Here is a 13,706-nt window from a genome sequence, read left to right on the forward strand (position 1 = left end):
TTTTACAGATGGCTTACTTAACAGCTACCTAAGACTCATGGCTATCTCCTGGTTCCCTGGACGTCCTCTTGAACAACCAATCCCTTTCCCCCACCTCAATGTACTCAACTAGAACATGGTGGTCAGGATGTCAGCTGTGTATTGGGTGGAGAAAGCAGGAACGTGGTTGTCAGAACATAGCTATTCCACACAGCAAGTGTTGTTTTTGCTTGTCGTGTGAGGCGTCTAGCTCCTGTTGAGAAAACAAAAGATTTGTGGACCATAAAGATAAATCATTTGGCGTTAACATGGAGACAACAGAGATCTCTGCCTTGTAAATTCTCTGCTTTCCCATGACGATGTCTGATCCACTTAGTCATGCTTAATTTCAAAGCTGCAGCTAACCCTTGATATCATTCTGTGTCAGAAGCAAAAAATGTGTTGATGAAAGAGTTCAAGTGTCTGGCTGAGAACAGTGCTGATGTACTCCATGTGAATAAAACCCCACCTATGCTTGAAAACAAGAGATCGTGTCCCTCTCTCCCTGCCATCGCTCCACAGCACTGGGTGGAATCGAACACACACAAATCATAGGTATTTTTTTTATACCTTTTCTTTTCATCAACTTTATTTTCTTGAAAACTCCATACATGAATAATTATCTATGTCACTCCTGCCCTCCATTCCCCCTTCCTACCCTCCTATGTCTCCACTTCCTACTAACTTCACAATATGTACATATAATATATATCATAACACACCACACACACACACATGCACACATATATTGTGTGGCTCATATACATGTGTCCAGGGCTGACCACTTGGGATTTGCAACCTATGCAGGGGTACCTCCATGGAGGGAACTGAATCTCCCTCTTACAGCAGCCATTGACCACTAGTAACTCTTCATCTAAGGGAGTGAAACTCCCCCTATCCCCACTGCCATACCAACTGGTGTCATTAGGCTGGTCTCATCTGGGCAACTGTACTGTTGGAAATTCATTAGTGTGTTGCCCCTGTCATGTCTAGGGGACACTATCCTTGGGCCCCTGGCTCATATAATCTTTCCACCCCTCTTCCATTATTTTTCCTGAGACTTAAACATAGGGGTTCCGTTATGCATGTATCAGTTGGGATTGGGGACCTCACAGTACTTCTTCTCTGGATTTTGGCCAGTTTTGGACCTCTGTAATAGTTTCCCTTTGTTGTGAAAGGCCTGAGACCTACACTTAACAGTGGATATAATGATAAGTATCTGGAATACAGTTAGAAGTTACATTGGGACACACACCCACACACACACAATGTATGTATTTTTAAGTATATAAAACAATATAGTTTATAAAACTTATAAAACAATATAGTTTTCTACAACCTTTTCAAATATTCTTAGTGTTATCTCTCCTCGATCCCCTGTCTTGCCCCTCCTCCCCCTCACCAGCTAAAGTCTCCCACTGTTCTCGTCACTCCCTTTGAAGCACCTGTCTCCCACTAGTCCTTTCTCTAGAGCTCCACAAACCATTTTTTAAATGCCACAGTCACGATCTAAATTATTTATTGAGATGCAAGATCTGGTACCTAGAAACTCTATCTAAAGAATGAAGAGACAAACAAGGAGGCTCGGGGTTAGGTTAGCAGCCAAGTTACTCATCCCTTCCCCCATTGTCTACATGGGAAAGAGCTCACTCACAGTAGAAATCTACAAGCACGTTGTGATGCCTGGGAAGAATGGTGAGCATCCTAAAGTCAGGCCCTGCCAGCACTCTGTGTTCCAGACACTGTGCTCCCCCCCATGCTCTATGAAGAACTTTGCCCAAAGGTTTGCTGCAAAACAGACAAGACATAAAATCCACAGTGTAAAGGAAAGTAAGCAGGAATAATGAAAAGTTTAAAGAAAGCCCACATGAAAATAACCAGAAATCAAAAAACCTGTAGTAGGGGAAACAAGGCAAATAGAGTGATCTAATTAGAGTTTAGATTCTTTAATACCACAGCAAGTTTAAAAAAAAACATTAAATGTAGGATAGCAAACTCTAAACTAGGTCGTGAAGTGAAAAATCCAAGAGATGGTTTGAAAACTAGAGCACCTATAAGGAAGACTAAGTTAATAATTTAGATGTTAGACAGTCTCTTCTGCAATGATAATAATCACAATGCAACAAAGAACCAAAGAGGGAGGGTCTACAGAGATGGTTCAGCAACTAAGAATGTGCCCTGCTCCTGCTGAGGACTGGGTTCCCAGTTCTCACCGACAGCTGCTTGTAACTCCAATTCCAAGGGATCTGTTGCCCTCTTCTGGACTCCTTGGGTACCTGCACTCACATGTGCATCTAGCCCTCCCTGACATAGACATACATGTACACCTGATTAAAAACAAAGTAAATCCTTTTTAAAAGGAAACTGTAAAGCTTTTGTAGGACAGATTCAGAATTCAAAGAGTCATACTATAGGAGTTGCTGAACGTAATATTGGGCCAAGTGGAGAGGAGATGCCATTAAAGGAAACAATAGAAGAATATTATCCTTCATTGACACAGGCAGAGCCCCGATATTAGAAGCTCCTACTAAAAGCCAATTTGAAACCATATTCCACATACTGTCATTTCAGAACCCCCAAAACCATAGGGGTGAGAGTAGGGGTAGACCCCAAGATCCCCTGTGGAAAAACGAAATTACCTCAAATGCATCATAATCCATTTATATAAATCTAATTAGAAACTCCAGAAGCTGTATAAAAAAGAAATCCAAAGCTGCAAGGGAAAGTCACTTTGACCCAAGAAAAATAATGAATATAAAATAGAAATATTTTAGCATGCAAGAACTCAGAATATTTAACACTGGAAAAGTTTTTGTAAGAATTTCTTGAATATGAATATATCCAACAGAAAGAAAAAGATTATCTCTATATATACCAGCAAGAAAAAGATTATTTCTTCAACTTGATGTGGGATTCAGGAATGCATGCCAACCGAAGATATTACTATAATTTATTGTGACATCTGAGTACGTGTTGCTTATCTTAGCTGAAACTTGAAAATATGATGAGAGGATAAGGCTTAAATAAAATGGCTTAGAGAGGAAAGTGGGACTTTGGGGTGCCCCAATTCTCTTCTCCAGCCAGAGGATATAGTTGATGAAGACTGACCTTTGATATAGTAGAGAAATGTGCAGTTAATTACAGAAAGGAAACAATTGACTACTCAGAACAAAATGAGACTATATAAACATTTCAATGGACTCCAGGGGAAGAGAGGCAGGAGGTGGGCGAAGAGAGGAAAAGCAATCAAAGAAGAAATTGAAATTGGAAGAAAAAAGGGAGGAATATTTCAATGACATCAGCAAACATGTCTAAAATGAACAACTCATAGAATTCCATTAAGACAGAAACACCATTTAATAACAGGGAAACACTGGCTAATCGTATCAACAATGAAAAAAAAGGCCCCTCTATGAGGATACTGACAAGAATAAGCTATAAGGGAACTCTCAGGAGCAATGTGTATAGTCCACATATCTTGATAGACTAACCTAGCCACATGGAGGCATTTTTTAACTCAGCAAATGTATATCTTGCTACATGAAATTTTACATTAAAGGGAATAACAGATAATTTTGATATGTAATTGCTGATAAAAATTAAATAACTTGACAAATATTTTGGAGGTTAAAATTAATATTTGTATATGACATTGAAGTCTGTCAGTAAAATAAGCAACTGGATAGATATGTTTTAAAAATCAGGCATAAAATGAGATTAAACCAGACATAAAAGGCCATAGACATGTGTCCAGGGTAGGCTAATTTGTAGTGACAGTAGATTGTTTTTTAATCAGATTATTGGCTGAAGTTTCTAGAGTCCCCGCTGGAAATGTTTTTAATGAATAATGTTGGGGTCAGGGCTGTCAATAGGTGAGCTTTGAGTTGAGTATAGTTGGATTGCCAACTGGACCCAAGAAATCAGTTTGGTAAAATCCAAAACTGAGTTGGAGCATGTGGTTTGGGTAACGATGAGTTCTCTGACACTTCATTATTAAAAACTGAGAGCCTCCCACATGGTTTTGCACACACACACACACACACACACACACACACACACACACACACACTTACACACTTGTCAGTCTTGCAGACCAAAATGGACCTGGCTCAGATCCAAAGTTAGAGGTATTAGAGCATGGACTTTACAACTCAGTCCAGATGCAGGAGCCAAGGAAAATCAGGCCACACCTGCTGCAGTCTACCCCAGGCATGTTCTCCATTCACATCTGTTCTACATGGTTTTAGCACTTCTCCTTCTCTGAGGAAAACTCAAAAACTAGAGTTAATTCTTGCATGCCATTTCTTATTGCACAGAGTAGAGGAAAAACCAGTTTCCACTTTCAGAGACAAAAAAGTCAGAGAGTCGTAAGTCAGTGATCCCTGTCTTTAGATCTCTTCTTGTCAGAAATGATTTTTAAAATAATGGTTGATAGGTGTACAAATGTTGTAATAATTATCTCATTTGGCTCCTCTGGGGTATTTTTGGGAGCCAGCAAGTCAGGGGCCCCAAACGGGAATTCTGGAAGTAACTAGTCTTGTAATTCTAAGACCTACAACAAGATTCCTATATCACTACTATAGGACTCTAGATTGTAACAATACCACTGCTGGGTAACTAGACAGAGGTTAGTATGGGCATGGAGGCTGTTGGGAAAGGACTCCTCCCTCCCTCATGGTCTACTTTGGACCCCACTTTCCATTTTCCTGGTAGCCCTAGGTAGACAGGCACCCTCTTCCTCCAAGATTTAAAATGCTATAGGGAAAAGTGATGGTTTGGGAGTTTCTTGAGACATTAATAGAAAGTTACTTCCTCCTGGAGAAAAGAATGGAATCCGAGTTCTCCCTCTGGCTCTGGGTGGAGAAATTTCAGTTGTTTCCAAAGATTAGACCTTTACGTACTACTGTCTCCTCCCTTCAGAGTTAATCCACCTGGGTCTGTCAAGCACCTGGCCAGGAGACAACACCTCCGGCAGGCTGATTCACCAAAGATGTGATAAGAAGAAGTGAAATAAATATTGCCTCAATTCAATGATGCACTTCTTCTTCTGGGAGCCTCTTCCAGATGCAGCTCTGTACAGAGCTTGCACCGTGACGTACTGCTGCTCACCCTGCCCACTTTCTGAGTTCTGACTCCCCAAACCATGACTCTCCCTCTTTCTCTTTCCATCGCTTCTTTGCATTCTCACTGTGTCTCTGAAACTCGGGTTCCCTTCTGTATCTTCGTGTTGACCTCGGTTGATGAACCTGCCTGCCTTTCTGGACCCTTACTCAAAAGACATGATTCTCTTTTCCCCTTAGTCATCTCTGTCCTCCAGGAGAGTTTTTTTTTTTTCAGTTTGCTGTCTTGTTATTTCTCTCTCTCAAACTCTAATGAAATGGTCATTGAGCTTCCTTCTGACTCTGTTGTCTAAATTCTTTTGCCAATGCAACCAAGAACCTACAAAAGAGAAACAGTTTCCCCAGTAACATTGCATCTCTCAAAACAGTTTAGAAATACCGCGCTTCTGCTTAGGGCAATAGAGTCAAAATAAGACACAGGATGAAAAGTAAGGTACAACCGAGTTCTGGTAACGCCGTACATCAAAAGCTGACTCTGTGTGACTAAGTAAAGGCAAGAGTTGGGATAAAAAAAAAAATAGACTATTCCCATGAGAAAAAAAACTCCAGAACATCCAAAACACAAAAATAACAACATAAACAATGAGAAAATAAATACAGCACAGGGACAAGAAATAGCCTGGGGAGATGCAGATGTTGCCAGCTACTTGGGGGTTTTAGTTAATTCCAGATATAGTCAAGTTGACCAACTAATAGCTATCACATGCTTCCTTATAGAGCATGGGTGATGGGTTACTTAAAGGGATTAGCTGTACTCATCCCACACATACACACAATAGGCCACATCTAGAAAGCCTTTATGCAGCAGGGAGGAGGGCTTCACTCTAGCTGAAATGAAGTCATCCTCTCCCGTCTTTCTGTGCCTATATCATGTAGCCCCTTCCAGAGGGCACACGTAGTTAAGGCAGAGTTACATATAGCGGGTGGTAAGGAGAGGCAGGATACTCATGTGAGGGTCTTAAGATCCCCTTACCTCTTCATGAAGAACATAGTCAGCAAGCCCAATCAGGATGATCTTTACAATGGAGCAGAAGAATCCTCCTCAAGGTAGTGGTTGCTTGGCTAAGAGGACGGTTGCTCACAACAGCATACCACTCCACTGGCTGTAGTGGTCAGGGGTAGTCAGCGGTAGCCACCAGGGATAGGTAGGTTTGCATGAAATTAAAAAAAAAAAATCACCAACCTGACAAGACAGCCCTGAGATTGGGGATAAAAATTGTTTGTCAACTGTACAACAGATAGAGTTAATATCTAGAACATATAAAGACCTGCAAATACTAAACACCAAAAAATGCCTTTCTCATCAATAAATGAGTTAGTGAACTAAACTGATAGTTTTCAGAAGGAGAAATACAAATGGCCAATAAATACTGAAAACATTTTAATATCCTTAGCCATCAGGAAACTGCAAATTAAAGGTACTTTGAGATTTCATCTTACCCTAGTAAGAAGCTACCATCAAGAAAACATATGCAAACAAGGATGTAGAGTAAGGGAGTATGTGTGGAAATTTGTGAAATCACTATAGAAATTAGTTAGAAGTTCCTAAAATATTAAAAATTGAATTACCATATGATCCAATTACCATTCTTGGGTAAGTATTCAAAGGACTCTAAGCCTCACCACAAAGACACTTGCACACGCATGTTTATTGTTTCGCTATACATAACAGATAAGAACTATTACTAGACTAGATGTCTAGTAATCCATTAATGGGTAAAGAAAATATGATACATAGGGTAAACCTCACAGTGACTCACCCCTAGATGAAGAGCTGCAGGCAATTAATATCCATGGAGAGATGGAGAATCAGTCTTCCCAGGGACAAGCTCCCTAATTGGTTATCCAATACTAAGTTGTCAGCCCTAAAATATATATACATACGAGCAACACTTAGATGAACTCAGAAGGCTATATTTATATATTTATTCATATATGTATATATGTAGCAATGATAATTAAGGAAGAGTTCACCATCAATTTGAGAAAGAGTGGGGGAACACAGGAGGCGTTAGAGAGAATAAAGGGAAGGGGGAATGATATATAATACAGTTAACACATATTAAATTTTAAAACTACAATAAAGAAAACATGTCACATACACTCAGTAGTTTTTGACTCACCCCTAAAGATAAATTAAGTTATGACATATGCAAGAAAAATGAATGGAATTTGAAATCATTATGCTGAGTCAAATAAACCAGACTTAGACAAATAACTCTAATTTTCTCTCACATAGAAAATGTAGACTTAAATTATATATGTATATGTGTGGGAAATTATGAAACTGGGAAGGGACCAAGAGAAAGTAAGAATATATTTCAAAGGAGAAAGAAGGAATGTAAGTAGAATATACTTTTAAAAATAGAAATGGAAGTTTTAAGGGGTCTGTTTGCTAATAAGGGCTAGCACAGAGAAGAGAGAGAATAGTACTCATAATGGATGGTAAACATCATCAGAATATTCATATGAAAGTGTCATAACAAAACATATTTTTTGTAAAATTAATACATACTAATAAAATTAGTTTATCTCTGTTCTCAACCTTTTTCTTTATTTCTTTCATCAGATTCTTGAGAATCTGCATCCTCTGATCATTCACATCTAGTAATCATGCCTTGTGACAGATGACATCCCTCATGAATTGTTTCTTTCTTAGTATCCACTATTATGCTCCCTATTTTCTCAAAAATGGCTACTAACTGATTTTTCTAGTTCCAATCTTCCCTTTGCCTGCCCATCATCTACTTGTGGGAAAGAATGTAAATTTGATCTCTAAGCCTCTTCTTCATAGTAGAATATTATTTTAAAGTGTGTTACTTTTGCTTGTGTTGCATTTGTTTAACTCTGTGAAACTGTGTTACTGTGCCTGTCTAAAACACCTGATGGTCTAATAAAGAGCTGAATGGCCAATAACAAGGCAGGAGAAAGGATAGGCAGGACTGGAAGACAGGATAAATAGGAGAAGAAATCTGGGAGGAAGAAAGAGGGAGTGAAGAGGGAGGACACAAGGGGCCAGCCACCCAGCTACACAACCAGCAATGGAGTAAGAAATAATGAAAGGTATAGAGAATAGAAAAAAGTAAAGGCCCAGAGGCAAAAAGGTAGACAGGTTAAGTAAAGAAAAGCTGGCAAGAAACAAGCCAAACTAAGTCTGGGCATTTGTAAGTAAGAATAATCCTCCATGTGTGATTTATTTGGGAACTAGGTGGCAGATCTCCCAAAAGAGTAAAGAACAAAACAAACAACATTTTGGTGTTCCAAGGTGGGCTGAGTTTCCATGTAGGGCCTTAGAAAGAAAGAGAGAGAGGGAGGGGGGACATGGCTTCTTTAAGAGGCATGGCCATTCAGCAGGCCACACTAAATAAAAACAGCAAGCTAAGTAAAAACCCCTTGCAGCAGCACAAGTACAGGCTTCCACAGCTAGGAAGGTTGAATGTAGTTTTCAGTCATGAACCTCTGACCAGGCCTTTGAGCTTTCAGCCTGACTTTCACTACCACAGAAGCAGGCAGAGCCAGCTGAGAGCCACCTGCAGAGGATCCAGGTGTAGGTTAGCACCATTTGCTCATATGGTCAATAAAGGCTGAAGACACACAATAAAAGAGGTTCAGACAGAAAAACCTCTAAACAGGTTACAATGTGTTCAGCAATGTGTGTAGGCTTAAGAAAAGAAAAAGGGTATAGTCATAGGAAAAAATGAATAGTTTAAAAATAAAGTCTTTAAAGAGAGAAGTAAAGTAATATTAAAAAAAAAAAGAATAAGCCACATAGAGATGGGAAATACACAGGGAGTCTGGATCCTGTATGTTATTGTGTTGATTTTGAATTTTTTTGAATGTTTATAAGCAAAACAGCTGCTGACAGACATGGGATTGTAAACAGGACTGCAAAACTGAGCCAACCTAAATACTTTAGGGCTATCTTAACTTTAAAAAAAGAAGTCAAAATGTATTTTTCAAATGGAAATTAAAAAAATGCTTTGGAGTTTTATTCCCATAGGAGATGAGAGGCTGTGGATTCCTTCAGGGTTAATATGGATCAGGTTTGATCAGGAGAGACCTCCTGAATCTTGACAGGTGATATCTAGCAGCAAAGAGTAAAGATCAAAACAAACAACAACACCCCTTCCTCTATGGAAGACACTCATGGTGAGGTGCAACCACAGCTATGTCTACCTCCCTTTCCTATTAACATTCACAACAGAAAGATACAACTGTGTCTCTGGTATTTGGTAGTGACTATGCTGCTCACTCTGGGCCTTGTACTGACAGGAATTCTGAGGGTTGCCTCTCGGGAACTTCTATGCTTAATAGAGGGATCTGTGCCTTGATTACTCCCAGTTCCAGCCACTAATAGTCTGGAGATAGAATGCTGAGAGTAGTGTTCCCTTGCTCTGAAATACTCGTATGGAAACAGAGTGATACTTTTCTCTAAAATTGTGACCCAGTTCTAAGTGTCCTTTTCTTAGAGTCATTTGCTTTTTCTATTATTACCATTTTTGTTAACATACACACTTTCCTCATAGTTGAATTTTGGGAGTCAGTAGATGAAAATTTTACCCACAAGGTAGTAAATCAGCCAGGCAAATACTTCTCTTTGGCACCACCCCCAGGAAGATTTCATAGCATTCTGGAGACACAGAAACAGACCAACTTGCCCCCTCAAAATGGAATCCCATTTGCAGATGTCTCGATTTGATTCTGTTGTATGAACTTCCAATCCACTCTAAAATAACCTTTAAGGATTCACACTGTCATATTTAATGATATACATATATCTTAATTCATTTATATCATTTTTGCAGCTATGTGCACTTTCAATGTAGGTCATGTATAACAGTATCAGGTAAAACAGAAAGGTATTATGAGGTGAAATTTTCATAAACCTTGTGTAATTTCATTCTTCTTGACCCCCGTTCTCATTTCTCAGGCACAGAAATGGTTGCAGTGAAATCTTCACATTACTCTTCCTTATCCAATCATTTAATAACTAACACATTCGATATTTTATTAATTCATTTAAAAACATAAAGATTTCAAATCCCATTCTGATTTCTTAATCTATCACTACTGAGAGAATGAACAGAAATAGAGTATAGGTCTGTAAGACCATGTCTTTTCACTCATTTCTGTTCACTCCCCACAAGAGCCATGGATTAACCAGAAACCCACTATCAGACATAAAAACACAAGTGAATTCCCAAACAATATCAACTATGGATGCTGCCCATGGTTGCCTTTCAGAGGGTGACAGTGAGCCACTGTTGTTGAAGACACCACATACTTAGGACACAGGACCCAAGTGATTCAAGCTGTGTTTAGTCTGAAAGCCTCCTTCCTGCTGTTCAGCTTTCATGGTACCAGAAAATCCTATGCAAGCTACTGAGGAAGGGAAGCATGTTCCCACTACTGCCACTTTCCTAAAGGAGCGTAATTCCTAACTACACTCTAAAACCCATCATACCACAGTGTCACTACCACCTCTCAACAAGGAAGCTTCTCTTTACGGCAAATGGAGACCACCACAGAAAACTTATAACTAGACATAATGCAGAGACCAATGGATCATGGTGGCCCCAGCACCAATGGATATATCTACATCACTGCTCCTGAATCTATGCTTCAGGGAATATCACAGAAGAGGGGGCTGAAAGACTGTAAGAGCCAGAATGTCAGAAAGTCTTCTGTGAGAGTCTTTACAGAAATGGCTGCATAAACAAGATCTGAACAATGGCAACATCAGTAGACATGATGATGCAGAAGCGGGACAATCTCATGATGTCCCACCACTGGACAAGGAACTACAGGTAACTGATGACTGCTGAGAGACAAAGTGTTAGCCTCTCTCAGGGACAAGCCTCCTAACTGTTTGTCCAATACAAAGTAGTCAACCCTGAAAGCATACACACACACACACACACACACACACACACACACACACACACACACATACACACACACACACACAACAAAAATAGACTCAGTAGGTTGTATTTATATATTTGTGCATATATACATATATATACATATATATATGACAATAATAATTAGGGAAGAAGGAGCTATCAATTTGAGAGGGGGTACATGGAATAAATTGGAGGAAGGGGACTTGGGGCGGGAGGGGGTAAAGGGAAGAGGGGAAATGATATGTTTTGATTTAGAATGCATTAAAATTTTTTAAGGAAAATGCCAACAAAATAAATATATTTTGGATTTTTTTCAGGCAATATATTTTGATCATGCTATTTTTACTCCTAATCTATGAAACCTGATGTTCTTTTTCTCTCTTAAAAACAAAAACAAAACGAACAAATGAAAGCACATCATCAACAACAAAACAGTGGAGTCCAATTTTGTTATGGACTACCCTGGGTGTACCTAGTGCCAATCCATTGAAGAAAACTGTTATTTCCCTCTATAAGAAGCTATCATTTGCAAAAGGTTCCTTGGTTAGGGGTGGGACTTTGTGCTTACTTCCCCTTCTCCTTGCTGGGATTTTTGTCTGGCTTAAACTTGTACAAGTCTTTTGCTTGCTGTCACAGTCTCTGTGAGTTCACATTTCAACTTGCTTTATCTGAAAAACATTGTTTCCTTGGAGTCATCCACCACTTCTGGCTCTTACAATCTTCCCACCTCTTCCTCACAGATCCCTGGGCCTTGAGGGGAGGATGTGATCAAGACATTCCATTTAGAGCTAAATATTCCAAAGTTGGTCAGTCTGTGCACATTGTCTAGTTGTGGATCTCTGTTTTAATTAAGGAAGCTTCTCTGATGATGGTTGAACTGATTTCCATAGAGGCTGTACCAGTTTTCATTCCCACCAGGAATGAATAAGTGTTCCCCTTTCCCAGTATCCTTGCCAGCATCTGCAGTCATTTGTTTTATTATCTTGGCCATTTTTACAGGGATAAGATAAAATCTCAAAATAGTTTTAATTTGCATTTCCCTGTGTCTACGGATGTTGAACATTTTTAAAGTCTTTCTTGGCCATCTTTTGAGAACACCCTGTTTAGCTCTTTACTCCATTTTTTATTGGGTTATTTATTTTCTTGATGTTCACTTTTGAGTTCTTTGTATACTCTAGATGCTAACTAATATTTTTAAAGAAAGTTTAATTGGTACAACCAAACCATTTGCCCTATTTACATCATCTTTTCCCTGCCAAGAACAGCTGCAGTGGTCAGAGGAACCAAGACCTAATCCTTCACAGTCCCCTGTTAGCATCCAAAACAGTGTGATTATATGCTGGAGCCAGGAGGGTTGTTTATAAAATTGGAACAAGACAAAAATTCTACTTCAGTTCTTTTCATTATCATAGTAGCTATTGCTTGATGTCTCCTCACAACTCTGGGTTGTTTAATGTTTACTTCAAGAGGGCTAAGGCAGTTGCAAAAGTTTTGTATAGTATGGCCAACTGAAACTGGCATTTAGCTTGATTTATGTACGTTATCACTCTGTTTATAACCTCGTGTTAAGGTGAAAGATTATAAAACAATCTTTTCATTTGCATTGCCAATGTGCAACTTGTACCCTTGCTTTCAGGCACTCCCAGCTTCAGTCCTGTTAGTACGCTTGTCCTTATCGCCCATTTGTAATAGGAAATTTGTTCTATCACTCCCAGCTTCAGTCCTGTTAGTACACTTGTCCTTATCACCCATTTGTAATGGGAAATTTGTTCTATCTACTTCTTATTTCTTTGGATATAAGCAATAAGCACAGTGAATGGACTGAAGGGCCCTAAGAAAGGGGTTCATCTACACAGGGTTCATTAGGAGGGATGCTCTTCAAAGCAAGCATCTTTGACAGAAGGAGAAACTCAAAAAGGATGCGGGGAGAATAAATAGGACATGATCTCAGGCACAGAATAACTTGAGCCTGATCAAAAAGCCTGGGAGTTCATTGGCACATACATTGCACCATGAAGGCTTTTCCTCCTTGAGGTGAGGTGTTGAGTTTTCATACCCTACCTATTTTCTGTAGGCTCTGTGGTGGAGGAGTCGGTAATCTGCAGGAGAAGTCATCCTTTTGAGAATGATTCTCCTGGGAAATGGGTGGGCAGGAAACTGGGATCCATCAACTGCGGTCATGATGGCCTCAGGGTGTATGTAGCTGCTGGCAAAAGCAATTAAGCACCAGAATTATATCATTTATATGCCATGCTTTACTCATAACTCACATGCATAAATTGTTTAAGAACTCTAGCCAAAATTGTGTTGACATGGAGGCTGAAAATAGTTTAGAAATGTTTTGATGAAATAGCAGATGGACAGGGGCAGGAGAGTGGATTGACTGTCTGTGCTGCAGGTCCCCTCAAGTGGACAAGTAGGGAGCTCACAAGTCAGAAAAGAATTTTTAAAATTCTGTTGCAGAAAAGGTACGGTAATGAATTTAAATACTTGGAACATTTTCTAGCCATTCCTTTTGTTCCCAAAATTTTTTTTTCATTTTTGCTCTTTTGAAACAGGAACTCCCTATTTAGCCTAGGCTGGCCTTGAACTTACTATCCTCCTGCCTCAGCTTCCTGAGTGCTGGGATTATGGTTGTATACTCTTGTACCTGGCTAGCCAT

Source organism: Peromyscus leucopus, chromosome 12 (genome assembly GCF_004664715.2).
Source record: "Peromyscus leucopus breed LL Stock chromosome 12, UCI_PerLeu_2.1, whole genome shotgun sequence".
In the NCBI taxonomy this organism is placed as follows: Eukaryota; Metazoa; Chordata; class Mammalia; order Rodentia; family Cricetidae; genus Peromyscus; species Peromyscus leucopus.